General features: G+C 31.1%; 1 protein-coding gene across 1 annotated transcript in view; it reads left to right on the top strand.

Annotated features, from left to right (window-relative positions):
* The first annotated feature begins 14,464 nt into the window (after nt 1–14,464).
* Nucleotides 14,465–25,402, top strand: part of LOC128998430 (short neuropeptide F) — a 41,426-nt gene continuing 30,488 nt past the window's right edge. The window contains exon 1 of the mRNA XM_054424554.1: nt 14,465–14,556. The gene's annotated coding sequence lies outside the window, so the exon portion shown is untranslated. The remainder of the gene's footprint in view (nt 14,557–25,402) is intronic.

Below are 25,402 nucleotides of genomic sequence, written 5' to 3'. Positions count from 1 at the left end.
CACTCACACATATATATATAAGAATTTCACCCACCTATATATATATGAATTTGAACGGTTGGTGTTTTTGGCCTCTAGGGACCTCAAAACCTAAAAGTAAATCGGTCCCGGGTCTAGGTCTTACGATGAGTACAATGGTAATAGCTTATTCCCTATATGGTAAATCAGCTAAAAAACTAATCTAGCCCCATACATACACATTTTTTGTCTGCAAGATTCATGACAATGTAGTTGCAAACATTAGTAAAAAAATCATCAAATTGATCGATTATCATTTCATTAAGTCGGGATCGCCACCTTGGCGTGTATTTTAACCCAAATATGATGAAGGATGAGTGTAGAATGGAGTGAGATGATCTGTGTAGCTTTGTTACTGACTAAGATCAGCTGGTTCGTAATTTATTTAAAGCCCAATGATCAGGAACAGCTGAGTCTGGAACCATCAAAAAGGTACTGACTTTTTAGGATCGAACCGGTGACCTTTTAATTGCTAGGCGAGCACTATAAATTCACAAATTCATAATGTAATTATATTTTGATAATTCAAAATATGCTATGTGTACTAAATATATAAATTTGTGTAATAATTGAAAATTAGAAGCAGTTTTATAGATTTAGAGAACATTAGTCAGCTACATAGTCCATGCGGCCCATTGCCTTTTGCGACATGGAAGAACAGTAACAGTAACGTTATAAGATACTGAAACGAAGATGATAGAGGCATCATGACAACTGAAGACTTTTGCTATCTAGTATCTGAAAGGTATATCTGTTTTGTCTTAAATCATAAGTACATTATGTATAAAGAACAGTTATGAAAATTTAATTAACTTGCGAGATGATTCACCCAAGTTCAGTTATATTTTGTTTGATCCTCTTGTCAGATGAAGTGAATTACACATTGAAGATTTGGATTGCACGTAAATATCTTTATTATTAGCATATATGCTTGAATGGGTATTATATTTTTAGGTCGTTCTCTGTCATATCTCCACGTGTGTGAAGTGTGGGATATTGAATTATAAAATGACATGCTGGCAGAAAGCAAGCCTTATTCCATTAGTCACCCAACGAAGGCTATTTTAAGTCTACCTTAGATTAATAGAGGAAATGAGTTTACTGTATTCCTCAATCAAACTTAAACAAAGAAAATATAAACACTTTGTTTGGTAGAAACGTTGTTATGTACAGGTCATATAAATTTGACCAGGATGAAAATCATCATTCTAATAAAGAAAGTTAATAAGTTGAAAAACAATGTAAAATAATAATAATCTGGAAAATGCAATGAAAAAGACTTTGAAAAAATTTATTCAATTGATAATGAGAAAACTTTACTAAATTAATTATTTAGTCAACTGTTAAAAGTCTTCTAAGCTGTAAGCACTGATTGATTTCTTTGATACAAAGCTGTGCCTTTGTTTTGTAGGGTCAATTTAAAGCGATTAATGTACCAAAAAACAAGTTTTACTATTGAAATTTCTACATCCTTTAACAAACTTACTTAGAAATTAGTCGATAAAATAAAAAAAAGTTAAGAAAGTATTATAAAATTAATAGCTAAATTATAGTAGTTAATGAATTCAAACATTTTAGTTTCTTCCGCCAATATAATGTCTGATATATAATTTCTAGATTTTTCATGTTAGATGACATCAAGAACTTAGTGTACCGGTATAAAGAAAAAACACGTGGTTCTGACCATATCAGCATGGAGTTACAGGTACGTATTTATTCTATGATATCAGAAAATCTAATTAGCAATAGCAACAGTCACGTTCAATATGAACTAATATCTGGTGGGGAGAATGAACACATGAATATTTGTAGTTTCACAAACACATAGCATGAATTGCTAATTATACTAATTAATAGTTTTAATATACAAATTTGATCATAGCCTCTTCCATTGTATTTGTTAGTTAACATGTATTTTATACATAGTAAATTACGCATTCAGCGTAGGAATATTTTATTCAGTAAAATGTCTTCAAAAATTCGTCAAAGGATTGTGTGCATTTGTAAAAATAATTATCGTAACTGACAGATATAAATATCCGTTTATGCTTAAGTTCTCCTTCAAAAAGGCAGGACCTGTTTGGGACTGCCTGCATGTTTTTTTGTCATTCAAAATTATAAAAGCCCCTGTTTTTAACCCACAACAAACGTAAATCGTGCATAACAAGTACAAGCTATTTCTCTAAACCCAAAATTTTTACATGTAAAAAATCTTTAGAGTGGATTAATTATGTTAACTACTACCTGTAAAATAAATGCCTCTTGGATATTTTAAATGTAATCAATACCCTATTATATCCCTGTTATATCTTTCATTAAATGGGTTCTGTTTTGGAGTATGCAATAAGCAGTAGGCCTAGTTATGAAAATTAGGGCGTTCATTCTTTATGAAAATATGGGAGGATTAGTCAAAAATATATTTTTTGTTTTCAGAACAACACATAAAGAAGCCTTTTTGTTCCCCTTCCAACTGTTAGGGATTCCATAAGTTTTTTACAGTTGGTACTTTTAAATATCTCTTTTTCAATAGCCCTACCCACTTAATACACACTTAAACGTGCTTATCACTTAAAGCAGTTTTTTAGGTTCAGGAACCACAAAAATAATAAAAGGAGTCGCTTGAAACTTTTGGTGGATACAATTCTTTCCTAATTAGGAATAATTAGGAATATAATTATTCTGACGAACGAATAGTAGAAGGAGAAAGTGCAAAAATCGTAAATATAATTTCTTCATATTACTATTTATTTACAGTTTACCCGTTTAATTAATTCGGTATTTAGTGAAATTAATTGGTTTCATGGTTCCTATCTCTTGCTGTTGACACAATTCAGCTTTTATTAAGCAAATAATCCCGTCACATGTTGGCGTTTAAAATACTGAGGATTTCCCACGTATGTTATATTGATCATTGAAAACGTGATTAAATCCGACAATTGTTTTTACTTTAAACAAGCATTTGTTTTACTTTTATATTTTAGACGATTGATGCAGCAATGTACACTTATGCTATAGAAATCATTGTTAGTAGTAACATTGACTATATACCACAGCCAAGTTGTGGTATATATTCAATGGTAGTAATTACATTTGAAAACATTCTACATTTATTACTATTTTTTTATTAATTTGTCTTTGACAAAAACTAGTTTCCACACTTAAATGTTGTCTTCATCACTATAAAAAAAAACTAATAATAAATAATAATAAAAAATAATAAATAAGACGTTTCTTTTATTTACTTTCCGTAAATTTAATAACACGTACAATGCTGATCAAGAAGTTATTTAAAAAATAATAACGAAATAAAACAAATAAACTAAACTATAAGTAAATTTGGATTTTGTGAGTTTGGATATTTTCATTTTTTTATATTGGCCTACTATATAATATCTTTTACTATTAATACATCATAGACATTCCATCCCCATGTTAAAGTTGTAACCAGGTTTTTAATAAAATTTGTCTCAGTTGATGTGAGCCACCTATAGATTGCGGTGATCTAAATTACTGATTTCTGCCGATTACATGATGGTTTTTACCAAGTCAAACTGATGGAATGACTTATTATAAGCTATAGCAACTGTTGTGACCCAGCAACTATATCAGTAACAAAAAATAAGGTACAAAATAGAGTTTTAGACACTAGCGCAATCTGTGACTGGCTCACACAACTACATTCTTTTTTAGTAAAAAATTGGCGACAGCTGATCCATATAGATGGGATGTCTTCTTCTGTATCCAATAGTTAATGATAATATTTATTTTTAAATTGGACTAAAAGATTTTTTCGAATATCGGATTTGAGTTGTTAATGTTCTTGGTGTTGAGCAAATTTTGATGACGATTCTTGTAGTTTGTAAATTTGTGAATATATATATATGAAAATATTCTTAGCGTATTTTGTTATATACATTACAGAAACATGTATCCCTTCAATAATCTAGAAATTATAAATTTTTATTTTTATTTTTGGATCTATGCTGTCTGTGTTTAGAACAACAAATATTTGTTTATCAATCTTTTTTAAAACTTTGGAGTTTGTAATCGTTTATATGTATTTTACATGTATTTTCATATTGTATATATATTGTAATTGTATATGTATTGGTTCATTGAAATCCTTAAAACACTAGTGCAACTAGTTATCATTATTAGTGATTGGATTTATTTCTGTACAGTAATTTGAAACACAACAATCTAGCAAGTTGTTTTTTTACAAAGGTATTAATACCAATATGTGGAACTTGATATTTGTGTTGGATTTTTCTGTATTGTCGCGAAACGTGATCGGGAATTAGTTTTTGCACCCAATGAAACTCATATCAGAACAATTCAATATATCACAATTACTTGAATTTATTGTTTGAAAGATATTAGTGTACTCAATTTTCACTTTAGTTTTATCTGAAAAGTTCAAAATCAAATTTATTTTAGTAATATAAATATAATATGAATAAATAAGTAATAAAAGAGGGCCTGTTTTGAAACAACTGATACTGATTGTAAGATCACGATTATGTAACATATATCGTATGTAATCTCATAGAATGAAAATCAATATTGGTATTATATGTTTTTAAATATAAACAAACAATTTGATCCACTTTCGTTGATCAGTTGTATTCTCTTCAGTGTTAGTTTAATGATTTGTTTTGTCCCATTCTTTCGTAAAGATTTATACTTTTGTTGAAGTGAATTTGTTCTCCTCACTTACATTTTATTTTAATTTACAGTAACTGTTTTTTGAATGCTTAAATGTGTTCTTTAAAGCATAAAAGTATATCGTCATGTTTGTGAAAAAATAAAGTGTAGAAAATCCGTTACAATTTATCTCTTCGATTCTTGAATGCTCTTTTGTCATTAGTGATATTTGTTCATTTGTTTCAGTTGGATATTTTTGTCATCAAGAAACCAACTATTTTTCCATTTGTGTCCAGACGCGTATTTTGGCAATATTCCTTAATTGACAATGAAATACAAATTTTAGTAAACCAATTTTTTTTATACAATGGCATTTTTGTTTTATCTTACGAATCTTAACCACTTCCCCTTGTAGACAACTAAATGGAAAATGATTAATATTTAAGTTATTAACATACCCCTACCCCTAGGCTATGCAATCAATACTTTGGAAAAACTTCATGTTTACATCAAACAAAAAATATATAATAACCAATAAGCAAATATACCATGTGCTCTTTACTAAGTACCTAATTTAATTCTGAAGGAGTTGACCAAGAACTCTCTTTGAGTTGAGGACTTTCTTCATACCTTGTAGTCTAAACTTGTTCACTTGAAGACTTAGACTTACGCTTGTCATGAATGCTAATCCCACCTCAAAGGAAGGTAATTCAAACTTGATTATAACTTTATCTTACAGCAAGGAAAACTTTTATTACAAAACTCTCCATTTTAATCATTATAATCCTAAAACAAACACCCTAACTTAACACAGGGAAGATGTCGAAGCAATAGCTGAAATCTTGAGCGTTCGTGTAATTCTAAGTAAACAAAAACGTTACGACCCGACTGTATTGCTAACATTGGTCCTAATGTAACGTTATGTCTTGTGTCTGTATTCAAACGTATACAGACACAGTAAGTAATGTAGTAGTGTAATGTAATGTAATAGACACTTAATGTAATGTTATCAAGCCATCAGTGTTGCAACTTCTTTCCTAATATAACGTAATAGTATGTCTTGTATTATTGGAGAGGTGGTCCTACTATAGTTATGTATTGTGCCTGTAACGTATGTTTATAATATGATACTATTTATTTTATGTATAACATAACTCATTGTGTTATGTATTGTTACATATTTTGTCTACATTTAAAAGTATATCATATATGCGTGTTTGTATATTTTTTTAACTCATTGAGTAGACATAAACAGTCAGCTGATGTTAAGGACTTTCCAAATTTTAGTCGTAACAATGTTTCGTCTGCTGATTCTACGAAGGCAATATCCAGCCCCAGTTAAAAAATGTATTCTTATATCATTATAAAGGTTTGATTGGGTCCATTATCGTGCTGTATGTACAGGGTGTCCCGTAAGTAAAAATCCAAACTCCGGGAAATGTTTTTATAGGTCAAGGGAGAAAATCAACAATGATTTCCAGATATCCACCATTATCGGTTTTTACATAAACATTTTTGTATTTAAATTGTTCTGAACGATCTTTATGGAACTTGGTATGTATATTAAGGTAGACGGGTCCTGTGTGAGTATAATTAACCTAGTGCAATTCAAAATTGTAAAATGATGCCATTATAATTAAAATCACAACAAAAATACGAATTTTATTTTAAAATTGAAGTTTAAGTTTTATAAAACAAATAAAATCCTATCAAATTATACCAACCAAGTTTAGAAGATCGTATGAGAAATATCCGAAATATTACCGTTTTAGGTATAAATTAAGGCAAAATGAAGTGCAACCTTACCACCGTAGCTTTACCTAATTTTAAAACTAAAAATCATTAGTTTTAACGTATATTTCTCTACAAATATACCACTTTAACTACATTCAGATAAATTATAAAGAGAAGAGAATTTCTGTCAAACATATTGTGCCGACGGAGTAGTACGTTACTGCATCTAAATAATAGTACTGCTGCCCGTATACAGTATAATACGGAAAGTAAATAAAAGAAACGTCTTATAACACTTAAAACATATATTTACGCTTATACTGTTACTCACAAGACGGTAAATATACAAAAAAGATGGTAAGTGGTGATTGATTTCGATTGGACACTCCAATCATCATCAGAATCTTGAATCTGATTCAAGATTATTGTCATTCGCCTATTGGGTCTGATGATGATTGGAGTGTCCAATCGAAATCGATCACCACTTACCATCTTTTTTGTATATTTACCGTCTTGTGAATAACAGTATAAGCGTAAATATATGTTTTAAGTGTTATAAGACGTTTCTTTTATTTACTTTCCGTAAATTTAATAACACGTACAATGCTGATCAAGAAGTTATACAGTATAATAGTAAAATAATGTGGAAACCATTTTGTGTACTCATTTACAAGATTGATTTACCAGAATTGTAGGTGTTATTAAATTTTCTGAAAGTACATAAAGATACGTCTAATACCACTGCAATATATACAGGATGCTCAAAAAAGGCGGGGACATAATTTACGGAGTGATTCCTTGGGTCAAAATAAAGAGAAAATCAAGAATATATTTTTTTTTTTCAAAATCGCTTCGTTAACCAAATATGGTAACCGCCATTTTGCATTTTTTATCTTTGATTTTTTTTTACCAATCATAATGAAACTTGGTGTGAATGTTAAAATAGAAGAGACCAATGTTAGATTTTTTTTAAACTTAAATTACTAAATAATGACTGATTTTATGAAGAAATGTCAGGTACACTTTTATTTAGCATTTTTAATTCTCTATCAAACGATACCAAGTTCAAAAAGATCGAATACGAAGTAGCTGAAATATTACGATTTTAATTGTAAAATGGGGCAAACCTGCCTAGCTTAGCCTTATTCTACCCCATTTTACAAAGTTAGTAATACTTCAGCTTTTTCTTATTCGATATATTTGAGCTTGGTATCATTTGATTGGAAAATAAAATGCTAAATAAAAGGGTTCTTGACATTTTTAATAAAATCAGCCATTCTTTATTATTTCAAGTTTAAAAACTAAAATGGCCGCCATTTTAAAATTTATAGTTGAATCAAGATATTTTTTTTCTAACATGGGTCTCTTCTACCTTAACATACATACCAAGTTTCATAAAGGTAGGTTGAAAAAATTCAAAGATAAAAATGTGTATATAAAAAATACAAAATGACAGATATCTGGTTAACAAAGCGATTTTGAAAAAAACATGTTATTCTTAATTTTCTCTTTATTTTGACCCAAGGAATCACTACGTAAATTATGTCCCTACCTTTTTGAACACCCTCAAAACGGTAAATACAGGATGGTAAGTGGTGATCGATTTAAATTGGACACACATCATCAGACCCAATAGGCGAATACCACTTACCATCTTAAATATGTATTTACAAATATATTTATATTTCAATAATATATATTTTAATCTTTATTATTTTTATGTCTTGTGAGTCGACGGTATAAATGTAAATATGTACTTTTAGTTAATATTGTACACACATTTTCTCAGCTCTATCCCGCTTTAGATTTTATTTTTAGTCAGTGATTTTTAATGATAAGATATTTAAGCTCATAGTATTGATTACTGATGAAGCTAAACTTTACCATTCTGCATTTTAACACCTTATCAAATACTGTCTATGTAATTTCAACCCATGTTCTAAAAACATGAAATGCTAAAACGTGTAAAAATACACATTAATTCAACAGCCAATATAATTTGTCTTAGGTACTTGGTATATGATACCTGATTCTTTCACGTTGCAAGAGAAGATTCAAAATAGCTCAGAGGTATTTGTCAATCAACTACATCCTACTCTGCACCGACACTACAAGACAACCTATTTTCAGAAGTTGTCTTTTGAGACACTGAACACTTCCATTGACACAATTCGTGCATTTGCTATAAAACCGCTTAAGATATTTCTCCTTTTTGTTGGAGAAGTTTTCAAGTCACAAACCATTTATGTTTGGAAAAAGTTTTTAAAGAAAAGAAAATCACGTTTGTTCAAGGAATTGAATAACGCTACTTGAGATAGATTACTTGAGTTAAACACAGTAGCGCTTAATTAAAAAAAAAATAGTTAAATACCTATATTACGAGGATGTGTTGATAACAATTTCTATTAAACACATAAAAAACTGAAAAACCTACAATAATTCAACGTAACGAAAACCACAGGGTCGAATTAAATTTTTAAAGCTAACGTGAAAATCACAAAGTAAAAGGCTGTAGGTATTTTGTATTTGCAATCATAGAACTGTCTAGCCATTTGATTTAAAACAAATATTTTAAAGATGTTAATACGTTACATATACAGATTACTTTGAACACTGTACAGAATGTGAACAGAGTACATGATTAATAAGTTTAACACATTTAATACATAGTTAAATACCTCATATAACGTTAAGAAGTGGCATGACGATTAATAACAGGCATGTGGCATAAAAATAACAAAATCAATAAAACCAAAACAATAAAAAAGCTATTGGTGTTTAAAGAAAACTGAAAAATAAATATTAAAAGCTTAAAGCTGTCTCTTAGTTGGCAAAGTTACCAAGTCACAAGAAATCTTTATTAAAAACTTTATAAATATTTAAAAAGTCTAAAAAAGTTGTCTTTCAAAGTTTTTTGTAATGTAACATGCACGACTCATTTAAGCTAAGCACAGTAGAGCATGGACTATAAGAAAAAAAAATAGTTAAATACCTATAAGGAACTACTTCCTATGAGGTAGTATTTTACAATCATACAGAGTTAAAAAAGAATGAAAATCCCCAAAACATAAACACCAACTCTTACCAACTGAATCAAATTTAAGAACAAAACTAAACCTGACAATATAAAAACCATTCGTAAAAAACTTAAATTGCCGTTATTTCGGTGGCGTTATAGTCAAATCACAAACAGTTTTTATTCAAATTATAATGCATATTAATACTTTGTAATAATTTCACTACCCAGCCTACTTAAATCAATTTTGAACAACATTATTTCGATTCCAGTTCTTAGAGTTTATGTTTTATAGTGTTTAGGATTAAAGTTATTAAAAGACCCTGAACACACTGTAATAACATCTTGGCACTCAAGCAAGGAATTTTAAGTGTATAAAGTTAACGTAGGTCGAGTTCGGAAAATTAGAGGGTTTGGTTTATGATGACATTTTACGGTAGTCACTCATAGCTGCAGGGCAAGTTACGGCTTGTCCTCGGATCAAATTATCCTCCGGTTTTAGCTTGCCTCCATATAATATGTATACTTGACGAATAATTCGATTTCCAAACATGAAAACTCCTTATCCAATTAAATCCACCTCAATATTAAATATACCCTCGTCAATTTCATCCGAGCTTCTTTGGGGGTTAATAATGAATTTTCAAGTTTAAACGTTCGTCGTCCAAAATGTTGAAACATAGCAATATGAGTGTTAAATGTAGACCTACACCTACGGCTTTTAGAGAGACCAGTACCTACCACCTACCACCTACGGACCTACCAGTACCTATACAGTGTGACAATCAAGTAATATAGCGACTTAATAGCTTTAAAACGAAAAGAGATATCACAACCAAATTCGAAATATAATTTCTGGTAATAGTAAGCTACTTTCAAATTTAAAATTCAAATTGAAATTCTTTATTTACTCATAACATCTTTTTTGTAGTACAATTATATAGATAGGAGTTTTGTCAATAGTTATGATGATAAAACTAATTACAATTATGAAAACTTAAAAAAATGTAATAGTAATACTGTACAAAAAAAATCTGTCAATTTCTAAAACTAACCTTAAACTACATGATGAAATACCAGTCTGTATCAGGACAGGATATAGGCTATTGTGCTGTATATAATTTGACTACAGACTTAAATTGATTATTAAAGACTTAAACAGTGGCACAACCTATCCTTCAAAATTATCCAGAGTATGATTTTTACAATTACAATTTATGTAAGGATTTGATGGTATTTTTTTATGACCTTTTGCTTATACTTTTTGATAGCTTGTTAAAATATTTGATTGCCATGTAATTTGGACTATTTTCATACAGAGAAAGTCTATGGTGTGGATATTGAAATAAGTGTGAGTGGCGTGTGAAATAGTTATGGTTGAATTTAAACGTATCAAAACTGTCCTGATTATTGTAGAGTAACTTGAAAATTTCTAGTTGTTGGATATTTGAATTTTGAACTATTACGTTGCTGTCATCAGCATAAAAGAAAATATCACCAGAGGTGAGAATCAATGTCATTGATAAATATCAGGAATAATAAAGGGCCCAGTATTGAACCCTGAGGAACTCCATGGACGCCCTTTTCCCAGCTTGATACAAATTTTCTTTTACTTTAAAATGACTGTCCGTTGTTTTCTATTATTTAAGTAGTTTGAAAGTAGTTTTATGAATTTATCGCCAATACATACTTTCTTTAGTTTATTTGCTAAAAATCTTGTAATTAACATAGTCAAACGCACTAGATAGGTCACAGAATAGGTATGCCCGCAGAACTCTGTTTTCCCTCTAATGCTTATGTGACCATGTTAAACAACCCAGTCAATGCAGATTGTGGTAGATTGATTTGTCCTAAAACCAAATTGTGATTCTGAAAAAAAAACTATTAATTTCCAATAAATTTGTAAGTCGTGAATTTATTGTTTTTTTCAAATATTTTGGAAAAATTACTTAAAATAAAAATAGGTCTATAATTTGTTGTATCTGTTTTCATCCCTTTCTTGAATATTGATTTTACCTCAGATAAGTTAAGCTTATCTGGGAACTGACCTGTACTTAATCACTGATTGACTATTATACTAAGAACTGGGGATATTAATGGTTCTGAAATTTTTATAAGTTTTGTTGGGACCGCATCCCAGCTAACAGCGCTCGAATTGCTTAAACTACGTATTATTTCACAAACTTTTGGGGTCTGTGTTGGATGAAGGTCCAGTAAAAGGGCTTAGGTTTAATTCACAATCAGTCACAGGAGGTTTTGATATACCTAAATTATCAACTGTCTCAATAAAATGGCCGTCAAAATGAGATGCTATAATATACGGATCATCTATCAAGTTACCATTAACCTCCAACTGTATTTACTCTGTGTTTTTATAATTTTTTAACCAATTTCTTCTTTACTACAGACCAGTATCAATTACTGGATACTGGTTACTGGTTTAAAGTTATCATTTGCTACTTTCTTACTCAGTTTTATAAGAACATTAAGGTTTTTTCTAAAGTTTTTATATTCTAACTTAGCATTTCCACAATCAGATTCCTTTGCTTTTCCATACAGGTGTTTTTATTTTCAGCTAACATTTTAATTTCATCATTCATCCAAAAAGGTTTAGTGGGTTTCCTAAATTTTGACAATTTTAATGGAAAACATTCATTCATAGTCATTACAAATACATTTAAAAACCAATCAAAACTGCTACAAGATGATTTTAAAGTATCAAAGCTCTAAAGTTTATGGTTAAGTAAAATTAAGAAAAGCTCTGAGTTTTCTTGTGAAAAGTGTCTTTTTAAAATGCTAGAAGGACTTAGATCTTTATAACTTCTAGGAAGTAATGCAACTTTTTTATGTGCATGGTGATAGTATGTCACCTTATTGGGGACGGCCCATTTGGAGTAAGTTGAAGAGGTTCTATACGAACAGGCAGGTAAGGCATTTAGACTCATGGTTGCTGGAGGTTCCCAGTTGAAAATATTATCGGTAAGCATAGGTTGATATGTACATAAAATTAAAGGTCTTGTTTAACTAAAAACAATGCCTTAAACCGGATCTCAAATAGACAACCGAGTCAAAAAATGCAGCCGTTCAAATATTTCTTTATCTGATATTTTCAATCTTTAAACGGCTGCCATTTTTTACTCAGTTGTTCTTTTGAGCTCAAATTCGTGGCATTGTATTCTCCTAATAAAGACTTTTGTGTCGTAAGCATATTGAACTATGCTTACGTTCATGATTTTCTTCCGTCTTCTAGCCGGCACCCCCTAAAGAGGTAGCGTATACTAGCATTCCAAATTCGACGAATCTTTGAACAGCTGTCATTTTTGATTCAATTATCCTATGATGTCCTGTTTTCGGCATTGTTTTTTTTTTGTTCAACAAGACCTTTAATTTGATGCACATATCGACCTGTGCTTACCATTAACATTTTCAACTTTCTCCAAATGGCCATCCACACAGAAAGATTCACCAAACATTCAGAATTACTTGTAACTAAAACTTGAACATCCAAAGTTTTACCATTCTCAAGCAAAAGCAGACACTTATATACCAGCAGTATTACAGTTTGATATGGTTTTAGTTCTAGAACTAAAAAAATATTCGCCTGTATTGACGTCATCAGCTGTTACATTGTTTTACGTCGATAGGGCTATAAATGCAGTTAAGCTATCAACTTGTGTTTAACGGTAGTAACCACCGATTGAGCACTTTGTGTATCGATTGTATCACTACAATGTAAATTTTGAAGGTTACTTACAGTTTAGAATTGAGTTTTGTGAAGTGAAGAAGCTTAGTTGGATAAAAGTTTGATTCAGCGCAGATTGATGTTAACCATAGCTCATCACGGGGCCCGATAGCGTTTTGATCCTTAACTTTCCTAGTCGTTAAAACTTGGAGCTCGTAAGGAAGCGTGTGGAGCTTATACGGGGTTTTAGTGTGCATGAGCACATCATCCAAAACTGCAGACAAATTTGAACCCTTATCTTGAGTTAACACAGAGTTCAATGTTCAACAAAAGGTGTTTTGTCAATCTATTGTTAATCGTAGCTGTAAAGTTTCAGAGCTACATTTCCGAAATCGTCAAAGCAACATCAAATATCGTTAAAAATTAATATTTGAATAACTGAACGTTAATCACAGTTAAGGCCTTCCGTATCCGGATCGGGGTCCGAACTTCATTTCTTTTGTTTGTCCGGGCGTGTAAAATGGCAATAAATATAACTCTAGTCAATGTTAATACCTCATGTTGTTAGCGTACGGATGACTGGTGTAATAATAAAGAATAGTTTCTATATCTTATACTGTCAAAGTGTAGGCTACTGCAGTTTCATTTCCAAGGGGAACTTCTTAACCCTATGAAGGACATGAAATTTCATTCCAGAGGAAGTCGTTAAAGTTAAAAATCTATCGAAGTCAGATTTACACAAATCACAGATGAACGCATGAACAAATTTAATAAACATTACAAAAACCCGGATCAACTTTTAGACCTGCCCTCTGTGCGTATCGTGTTTTCCAGTACCGGGTTTTTGTAATGTTTTAAAATTTGTTCGTGCGTTCGTCTGTGATTTGTGTAAATGTGACTTCGATGGATTTTAACTTTGACGACTTCCTCTGGAATGAAATTTTATGTCCTTCATAGCCTGAAGAAGTTCCCCTTGGGAATGAAACTACAGTGCCTATAGACTACTAGGGATCACTTTTACAGTATTAAGGTATTTAAACCATTATTTATTAATATTAATACATTAACTATAATATATAATTATTGCCATTCAAGATAATGGTTAAATGACCTGTATCACTATATATTTAACTAGTAGCTTCGGTCATCATTCTGCCTATTTATGGACTCATTATGCCATGTATCATTTAATACTCCACTTCATACATTTATCAGAACTTACTTACCTCATAACTTAAGGTTGTAGTCCTACCGTATAAGAAGTCGGTGTACTGATTCACCCTCAAACTTCTGTCTGAGATTTATCAGGGATTGGTGAGGAGCAACAAGTCGTGTATAGAGGGGGGGGGGAGGTTGTGGGGGTGTGACAGGAGGACTGCAACCCCCTTGTATATAACATAGCAGACGCCTTCTTTCACTCAGTCGCGTTCCTCTTCTGCCCGTAATCCACCAGCGTTCTCAGGTAGGCTTCATCCCCCAAATTAGTTGTTTTGACGAGTAAAATATGATAATAAATTAGAACATAATATTAATTTACATAAGGTTGATACAGGTAAAACGCAAGTGTGATGGTCAACAAATTTACTTCACCCTCGTTCTGTTGCAATACGCAATTTATATTATCGACGATAATGAAATATTGTAGTGTATAAATTCGTTGAATAGTTGTTATGGTTTTGTAACAACAAGAAATAAATTAATTACATTCCAATATGGAACTACTTTTTTCTAAACATCTCGGAAACAACACAAAACATGATAATCTAAATGATAGACATATGCCAACTATTGCTTTCATTTATAGCACAAACAAAAATTGGCGGTTTATTGAAACCGAGAAGACAAATTATTATTAAGTATCGTAAAATAATTTGATCAGCTATGAATTGTCAAAAAATCAAAGGATGGCGTTAAACAAAACTAAATATGTATAATAAATGCTAACAATTTCAATCTATATTGTATAGTTAATAAATGGTATCAGCATTCTGACACATACTTTCTCCCATAAGTTTGTCAACAACCTTTATCATGTGTAAGCGGTTGAGTAAATATACGGAAATGGGATTTGTACAATTTTTTTCAGAATTTAAAGGACTATAACAAACTAAATGTTTATCAAAATCGTTCGGGCCGTTTTGGAAAAATCCGATTTTTCCGTTATTTTATGGGGTTTTTATGGGAAAATAACATAATTTACAATAACTTTTAAACCGTAATTTTTACAGAAATGGGATTTGTACCATTTTGTTCAGAATATAAAGGACTATAACATACTAAATTTTTATCAAAATCGGTTTGGCCATTTTTGGGAAAATCCTTTTTCTTAAGATAGAAATAATAACAGCTTTGACATCATATTTGCATACTTCAATGCACGCACTGTCAAGTAAAACATCACCAGCAGGTTGTTTTGTAGGGGATAACTCAATCCTTGGGGTTACTTAAATTTCCCGCACATCTTTAAAAGTGGGACATAGTTCTTGACTGACAAAATTAAAATCAATGTACTATCCTTCTTCACCTGGATTTATAGTCCTGGTTATCAATACTGAAAGTAGATTTACTTTCGCACATAAACATAGACAAACCAGAAATTTGCCATTCTTCGCTATTTCAATAGGGATTATTTTATCCCATAACACCCATTGATAAAAGATAACAATATTATTAGTCTTTTATTATTTTTACTTATTGAAAACATTAAAACTGTCCACTTGATTATATATTATGCCGAACCCGATTAAATGAGAATGAGAAATAGAACACTCCAAATGTTCTACATCCCATTCATTTAACACAACCCTTAAACAATAATTAATTTACCTATTTTGCCTGAAGGTAATAATAATTTATGAAATGCGCATCGAGTACTAGTTCAACCTACAATCTACAATACCTCAGGCAAAATAGGTAAATAAATTATTGTATAATACAGGTCTTGTCACTGGGTTCAAACAACATTGAACCCAGAATTACAGTTAAAGGTGGTACGCTATCGTAATTATATAACAATAGTTTATCAAATTAAAAATCAATGACAAATGAACACTACATATTCGTAAAAAAAATTTAAATAACAATTGGTAGAAGGAAAATGCCGAAAGATAATCCATCGAAGTTGACAAAATTAAACATTGCGTAATCATTAAGTATAATTAATCACAACCAAACTGAATTTAAACATTTGAACATTTTGTTTCCATCAAAGGGGTTTATTTTATCCAATTAGTTCATTCTACACTATTGATGGATTTGTCAATGAATAAAAAATTCGGGATATTAATTTATATTTGTGTATTTCTTTAATGAGGCAACAATTCTGAATTCAATGATGTAACTAAAATAGCTTATCTAATCCATGTTTGAGCCTGTAATAACTAAAAATAGGGGTTATCTTTGTTTATAGCTCAATCCGTTGTAGTTTGGAATACGGCCGTTCTGGTATTACAACGACATACAACGCACATGGAGGATTCAGGTAAAACAGCGTCACCATAGTCGAAACATATTACACCGACTATATTTTTACATTTAACAAAAATACAAAATTAAATCGAACAGGCCTGTTGCACACACGGTACTGGTTGATATTGCCGTCATCTAGATGCCGATTAAAATCAAACATTTATGTATTCAGTTTAATAATTTAAATCAAGCGTTGACCGACTTACGTTATATGGAAATTATGAAAATAAAAATGATTCGTGTATTTCCTACGTCTGTGTCAGTCGATCATCAGGGATAAAGTAATGCCTCAAACTCTCAAAGGCAAACTGACTATATTGTCTACTAGCTATAATGAGATATTAAGCTATGATAGCTTGGCTCAATACAGCAAACTAGCCCGCAGGAAGAGCTTCTCAAAGGACAATCACTGACCGTATAATTTATAGGTAACAAAGCTACATGACAGATAGTGTGTCATTTCCTATTTCGACCTCCAATAATCAAACGCACCTACCTACACTACAAGCGCTTAAGCTAAGTTAATAGTTTCCCTGAATGTCCTATTTCACCTATTCGTGATGTAGGGTTATCAGGTAAAACTTTTGACACCATGCAAACATTGCCTTGAGTCTCTTGAGCGCAATCGGATCTATCTTTGAATTCTTCTGTATTGTTTTTGAGTCTTTGAGGCAAAGTTTCCTCAAAAGGAAACTAAAATAACAACAAAGGTGTGGTGTAGAACCAATGAGTAGCCGATAATGTCTTCGCTAAGGTCTTAACGAGTTTTACCAAAATTATTATTATTTATGATTTTTACTTTGAAGAAGTAACGCACACCTAGTGGCGTATTTTAAACGAAATATGCATGCAATATTTTCTAAGTGCGTTATATTTCGATGGAACAGCTGATCAGCTGTTAATTTTATTCAGGAATAAAGGCCTGATCTATACAGGTCCAGTTTCGAACCATAAAAAGCTAAGAGGTTTTCTCAGAATTGAACCAACGACTGGTTGTCAGCCAAAACTACCGGGTAACGGGGCCCACGAAGCCGCTGTAAGTTTTAGGGTTCTTGGGGAATGTGAAACTTTATAGAATTGTGCGAGCTACTATAAACTGGCATAGTATATTCGGCGAAATTCAGTTATAGAACGGTGGTACAGAATTTGTGCCAGGACCAAGTGGGGAACCAACACAATTATTTAAATACGATTGTAATCTTAAGAATTAGATCTTTGAGGTCCATTAGAAGTTAAGAACAAAAGAAAGGCTTATTTTAGCCAACAACATGGGCCAGAACAACATGGGGAACAGAATACAGGTCGATTCTAAAAGAAGTAAGCGACTTAATACGCATGTAAATAAATAGTTACATAATTTATATTGGTGTAGTAGGTATGTGAAGTAAACTACTTCAAGTTCGATTTGAAACAGCTGATTACCCCTCAAAAATTCGATCAATATGTTAAGTGTCAACGATAACGCTTAGGACCTAAATGGTCTCTTAAATACAAAGAAATAAATGTGTGTGCTTGATTTTGGAAACACTTAATCAGTTACTGTTGTTCAGCATCAATGTACCACACGCTAATAAAGTCCCTCCAAATAGGATTCTATTTTCAATTAGCGAAGGGAGCTCAGAACTACAGGTTGTGAGGACAAAGGCCACAGCACTTATACTCAGGTTGAATAAGCAAGTGTTCCTCTAATACAAAGTCGTGAAAGGAGATTAAAATTTCAAAACAGAGACTTATGCTGAGAACGTTTCCATGTAAGCAATTGGCACGGTAAGGTAAGGGAAGACCATAGTGAAAATCTTCAAACCTGCTGAATTCTAGCTTGCGATGTCTTCCACGTAGCCCAGATTTCATTTGGTTTATATATTGTAGGATTACGTGAAAGAGTGTTTTAAATGCCTCTCCGATTAGGAGAGATATTGCAGCCTATATTTGCAGCTAAGATAAATGATTTTAGCTACAGTTTTTAGCGGGTACTTATCAACCTACGTACTTTGGAGACTTTGGTCATAGCTCAAATATAGGATCGACTTGTTGTATGTGAACCGAGGTGCACATACTGAACTTTTTCATACATGAAAACTTTTTATACGTATTTTCTGAAAACCTAATTTTCATTTTCCTTGTAATTAAGTACTTTACCAACACAGTTGTTTATCCATCGTGTAATCAGTGTGTTATTTTATATACACTCGACTATTATGTGAGTACACACACAGCTTGAGATTTTATAGCTAGGGCCCAAAAGTTAAGGTTTCAACTATTTTATAAGGTGCTTCTTTAGTACGAGCAATGTTTACGTATTTGATTTTTAAAATTTAAATTATTCAGTTAATTACCATACCGAAAAGTGATTTTCTTCAGAATTGTTTCATACAGTTAGTATGTACACGTATTTGTTAAAAAAATTATTGTAGTGTGGGTTTAAAGTATAAGTTTGGACATTTAATACTAGTTGTAAATTTTACGTAAAATATTGTAAATTACACACAAATATGTTGAAACGGTTGATTTTGTTTGACTGTAAACTATTTTAGGGATTGGTACGGTCACCATTTTGAATTGCTGAATGTGTAGTTTTACCATATCATCACAATTAAATTAAATATTTGACCCATCAACTAAGAACCACGACCAGGATTTGGTTCTGTGACAACTCATAACAATATATACAATGATTTGGATAATGTTATCAAGTAAACAAAAATAACTTTTTGGGGGTTTCGAAGGTGCTTGAATAATTTATTATCTATTTATTTTATAAATCGTACCATTTCTTAGATGTGTTCCTATCCAAATTCTCGATTAGATTCACCATCTTTTCATAGGCCTAAACCAAAACTTGTACATTATTAGAATTGGAACAAGCTTTGGCATTTCGTTAATACAGAGACAAAATACACTTACTGGCAACGAACTCCGATAATAATAGCTTGAGAAGTTTATTTTTTATGTACAGAAATATAAAGACTAGATATTTTGTTGAGGGTTTCCAATACACTAATAAAACTCAACAATCAATAAACTTATGAAACATCTGTTCCAGAAAACGTCCTAGCCATCAATACCGTGGGACTAAAAATGTAAATGCGGCATTAAACCTTTACAGTGCGGTAGCATTTTTATAACTTTTTATATACTCTTTATAAGCTAAAAGTATTGTTAAAGCTTATCTTACAAAAAGGAAAATTAAGCAAAAAGTTATCTTAATATTTGTCATGGTCCTAGTACAAACAGTCGGGAGAGGACTTAAATTTCAAGTTAACTTAATTAATCTTTATGGGATTTGAGTTAAATGTTTTATTGAAAATAATGTACAATGCTTGCAATATTTCTTAAAAGATTCGTATGGTCTGTCTAGAAGGAAACTATAGAATAACTTCCACACAAAGGTATACTTTATACAATTCTAACAAAGAATAGATCTGGATTTCGAGTCTGTTTAATCCACTCATATTGCTGGGATCTAAAACCAAATCCTATTAAAATAAGTCTCAAAATAGATGCCAAATATAAATTAGGTAGGTACACATTACTTTTTTACAGTAATCCACTACTTGCAGTATTGGCAAACGTTTGATATTTTTATGTAATATTTGAAACGCGGCAATAAATTACAAATCCAGTAATGGAAGTTAATTGAATACGATTAAATATACACCAAAATATTAGTTAACGTAGCCGATGGTTATTCCTCGTTTTGAGAAGCGTAGAATATAAACAATTATTGTAATCATACTATTGACATCAAAAGTGAGCTTCAAATCTACCATGTGTTATTAAAGAATTAGAGTTCATCGAACATATTTTCAAATCCTCGCTTTTACTGGAATTGGTCCGAATTTAAAACGGCAGAGACATGACGCAATCAAGTCTTTTACAGTTAATACTCACAATAACTCCATTAATTGGGATCTTTTAGTAAATTCACATTTTAGTTGGAAAAGTGAATTATTATATTCATGACGTAGGATATACATAATTTATATGTATATTTATGTAATAAAAATGCTTTTATGGTACTATATTGTACATAACGTATTTAGCGTACGATACGGCCTATTATGTCATTGGATTTCTAATAACTGAAATGATATACAGTATTACCAAAATCCTTAATACGTTTGTATTGTATTATTTCTTCTTGTATTCCTTCATCAGTAGGTCTACAGTTCTATGGACATAGAATACCATTGGAAATTCATCAGGAAAGCAAGGCGGTAATAACCCATCACGTTTTCCCCACTCTTATTACGTGGAACGTGCTAAAAAACAGAACATTGTTAGGTATTTGATGGACAGCTTTGATTTATTTGATTGGCAAACTTCCTTTACGATATGGTCTACTAGAGGATTTATGTATAATTACTCATAATTAGCCAAATAAAATAATAAAATGATAATAAATTCAACACCTCAGTATTCTGGGTGGTCCAGTAGTGTTGTGCTCGCTTCAAATCTGGTGATTTCTGGTTCGATCCCAACTGATGACGATCCCGTATCTGATATCAATTGTAAAGGCTAGAAATTAATGATTCTGTCTAATAAAATGTCGGTGTTAGATAGTATAGAGTTTGGAAAGTTCCTAAAAAAACTTAACAATTTCAATTACGATAAATCCACTAGATACAAGTTGCAGAAGCCCCTAAGTTGTTGTGAACATTTTTAATGACAAATTGATATTTGAGGAGACACGAGTGTTCTCACACTTTCATGTCTACAGAACTGCCAAGTAGCCTCCGACAGTATATACTTTACCATAAGTGTTTCAGAATTTAAAATAATAAAAAAAATATTTTTAAGAAAATATTACATCTTTTTATTTACAAGAAACTTAAAACTTCAATAAAAAACAACATAATTATCAAATACAGGCTAGATTCCCTTCTAATCCTATTGTTTTTACTACGATGATTCCTGGATTTAAACTTTAAAGGTTTTGTAGCTTACTCATTCCTACTAACTTATAATACCGAATAAACTGCACAGTTTTATAGTTCTAGGAATGATGACAGTTGAAACAATCTTTCACATTAAATCACATTAGGTCAAAAGATCATTTACACTTTAATCACTAATGTTTGTAAATGCATTGGTCTTTCTTTACCTAACTCTATCCTAAAATAACCAAACCTTCAAGAGCTCAGTTACATAATTTAGGAGGAAATATGTATCCATTACAAAAAAAAAGTAAAAATTATAAGACACCAAATATACAACTTTGTATAAACTGTGTACTGAACTTTCACATGCCGATTTTTAAATATAGCACAAACGTTTCACTAAAATTACATTACAGTATATAGAGTTTCGTGTAACATTTATGCTAAACGTAAAATGGTTTTTATTAGCAAAAATTGTGTCAGCGCATTTGCCTCCGTTGTTGCTGATAGGAATGAAAAGATACGAACAACGTATATTACACATTCTGCAAGCGTTTTTTCATTGACTTTGAACAGTGTTAGTAGACACTTCTCATCCTATGTAAAATCCCAACCCTCTTTTGATGTGTGTTTACCGCTTGAGTGCGTTGATACGTCTAGTCGAATAATTCCCTCTTATTTTAAGATGAATTTATTTTACAGTCTACGTTTGGATCTTTGTTAATAGTACAAGAAATCTTTTAGAAACTGTTTATGATCAAGCAAAATAAGAAGAAATTAAATATAAAACAATAAAGCATTTTAGGAATCATCAGTTAGAAACATAGCTTGAATAACCTTATATTGCTCTAGTTTCGAGTAGCAAATCTTTATTATTTCAAGGTAAAACTAAAATAAAAACAAATTTTGAACAAATTAAAACCCAGATAATACTCCGTTTCAATTCCCAATATCGTTGGTCCGGGAAATGATGAAATTTAATACAGCCCTTCATATTAATGCCAAAAATTATAAACATATATGTTTTTAAATCGGAAAAATGCTTTTATAAAGATGAAAGGGACTGTAATGGAGTGTTTATAAAGATCAAGGTATGACTAGTTACAATGGGCTAAAACAACAACAACTAGAAAAAGTGCTCAATGAAATACCCCAGGGAAAAGTACTCAAGGAAAGTGTTGAGGTAAAAGTGCACAGGACTTTCGACGGGAGCCAGTAATAATCACCTACCCACCCTTAAAGCACTTTTCGCCCCTATTTAAGTCACAGGATAAATGTATAAGTCATATTTGAATGTCAGTCAATGAGAGAGTCCAAACCCCCCTACAAAGTCTGGGCACAGGAAATAAGGTAAATTACTAGAAAGATTAAAGTGTTTTACAATTTATATATACAATTCGTATTCCTGCGTTATAGTGAAAGACAATAATAATTGCCTGTTGTGTATCGGTAGTTTTGAATATATTTTTATAAAGTTGTAGAAAATCCCTTTTTATTTATTTTAGGTTTATTTTTTTTGTCACGTCAAAAACTTTTAGCATAGAGACTTTCTTCATGGTAGCTTAAGTCAATGTTATTTACCCAAAGAAATGCGAAAACTTATATTATATAGCTGTTTGAATATAAACCTAAGAAGCAAACAAATTTTCTTAGTCTGCAGGTTTGCTGCGAGGATGGGGTTGGCGTTTTGTTGGGGATAGAAAGATGGAGATGAAATACTGATGTAGGATAATTAAACATAAATAAAATTGTCCCATAAGTTCCTTTTAGTGCAGCGTTCTATAAATAAGCATGGCATTGGTCAAATGCTGGAACTAATAGATAAACCTTAATGATTAAAGTTGCATTATTACCTTTTTAAGAGTCTTTGGAGGCTGGCGGCCATCTTGTAATAATTTCATACAGCCACTGAAGAGTTTGAGTTATTTAAAATACCGAAATATTTTTTCAAATATCATGTGATTGTAATTTAAATATTTAAGGTACTATGATTTCAGAAATGTCCTTTGTGTTTTTATAATTGTTTTCCAAGGGAGTCCTTGGAAGCTGGCGACCATCTTATATTTTCCAACCATAATTGCAATGTTAATTTCAAAACAGTCGCTAAAGAATTATTAACTATCTCAAAATATTTCTTTTTAAACCAAAGGGATTGTTGTTTGAATATCTAGAGCTGGGAACTATTGGATTATACATTTTCTTTTTATTTTTGTAGTTTTTTTTTTATTTGAAACGGCTAGGCTCCATATGAATAATTTGACAACTCTAGTGGAAAAACGCTCATGAAACTCCTTGGATAAAACAACTTATCGTGTGATTGAACTTAATTCTAATTGATTAAATTAACGCAAGGTTACATAGCAAACTTGTAATAATCATTTAACATCAAAGGTTAAGTTTGCCGTTTCGTCTGTCTATTTGATAATGTTTGTATTACACAACTGGAAGGCTAAAGAGCTAAATCAACAAAAAGCTACACTTTACTGTAACAATGGATTTAATTTAGTTGCTTGTCAACAAACATTGTTAGATTGTTCTTCTTGTTCGAGTTTCAAATTTCCGTTTAAATGTGATGTATATTTGCAACGTAGAGCTCATCTCCTTTATACATAGGTAATGAAATAAACGGGTTTTCTGTTCCGTTAAAAGTGTTTTAAAAGGGAATGCAATATTAAATTGTTATTGTACGATGTTGCATTGATAATAATATACATTAACTCTAATGATTGTTTATTGGTAGTTTTAGGTGAATTTCCCATTTATATTTATATATATTAACTAATATATATTATATATGAGTGTGTGTTTGCACGATAGCTCGAGAAAAAAATCATCCGATTCTGATAAAGTTTGGTACAAACGTTTAAACCTACGTTTATTAAAGTTAGTGAACCATGGGATTTGTGGGATAAAACTAGCGGTTTCTCATTTTTTACCTCAAAACTTAAAATGACTCAATTTCTCTCAAAACCATTTTGTAGTGCTTAAAATGCAAATAATGTATTGACATGAAGTTGTTGTTGTACGGTTATTGATTACAGAGAAAATTAAAAAAATAAAATTTATAATTCCTACGTTATTTATTTTGAGAATAAGCCAACTATTGTAGTTGATGTATTTTTATCAAACTTGGCAAATTTATTTATTTTATATTACGCTATCAGTATTTAACTAAAAACACATACTAACCTCCCTGTAGCAGCAAACCTAGGTACTCGTTAAACCAAATATTATTTATTTAAATTGATTTGAGCGAAAATAAAATCAGGCAAGTGGAAATTCGCGTATTCTGATACAGGTTTGCTACAGCCGTACCTTTGTGTCAATAATAGCTTGCAAAACTTTTTTGCTTTAAAGAAAACAATAAAAAATGTACGCTGCCCACACTATACGGGTAACATGGATCATAATGATGAACTGAAAAAACTGACAAAAAGGACTTTTACGAGATTACGAATGCAACATATTTTTATGTGCATATTTTTATATAACAATTGCCCATCTTCTCAAGAGTATCATTAAATGAGTAAGAAAGTTTAAGAAGGCTTTGTGACAAACTTGTTGAAGTTCTCTTTTGTAAGCTTGAACAATAAGTTCAATTTTCAATACTTTACTTGTCGATAAGTATAAAAGTTTCAAAAATAAGAACTGCGATGCGCAGGTAATCTGAGTCTTTCCATTAGATTGAGTTCAAATGTTGAACTTCTATTTTATTAGCTGAAAAACATTCTTCAGCTATAACACCCACGATTACAATTTTTTTTTTTTAAGTATAGAAAGTGTTGTGATTTTGTTAAGTAAGCTTTTGTATTGGTTGGAAAACTGTTTTATGATTTGTAATTGAGTAATACAGTATTCCTTGGCCTTTTTCCAATTTAGAAAGTGTTAATTATAGCTTGATATTGCTTGTTTGAAAAGCAGTTTTTCATTATGAAATCAATACACTTTACTTTCATTATC

Source organism: Macrosteles quadrilineatus, unplaced genomic scaffold, assembly GCF_028750875.1.
Source record: "Macrosteles quadrilineatus isolate MER2022 unplaced genomic scaffold, UCM_ALF_1.0 Scaffold_7__1_contigs__length_78375512, whole genome shotgun sequence".
Taxonomy (NCBI): domain Eukaryota; kingdom Metazoa; phylum Arthropoda; class Insecta; order Hemiptera; family Cicadellidae; genus Macrosteles; species Macrosteles quadrilineatus.
Note: the sequence above shows the minus strand (reverse complement) of the source record. Positions and strands in the feature narration are given on the sequence as shown.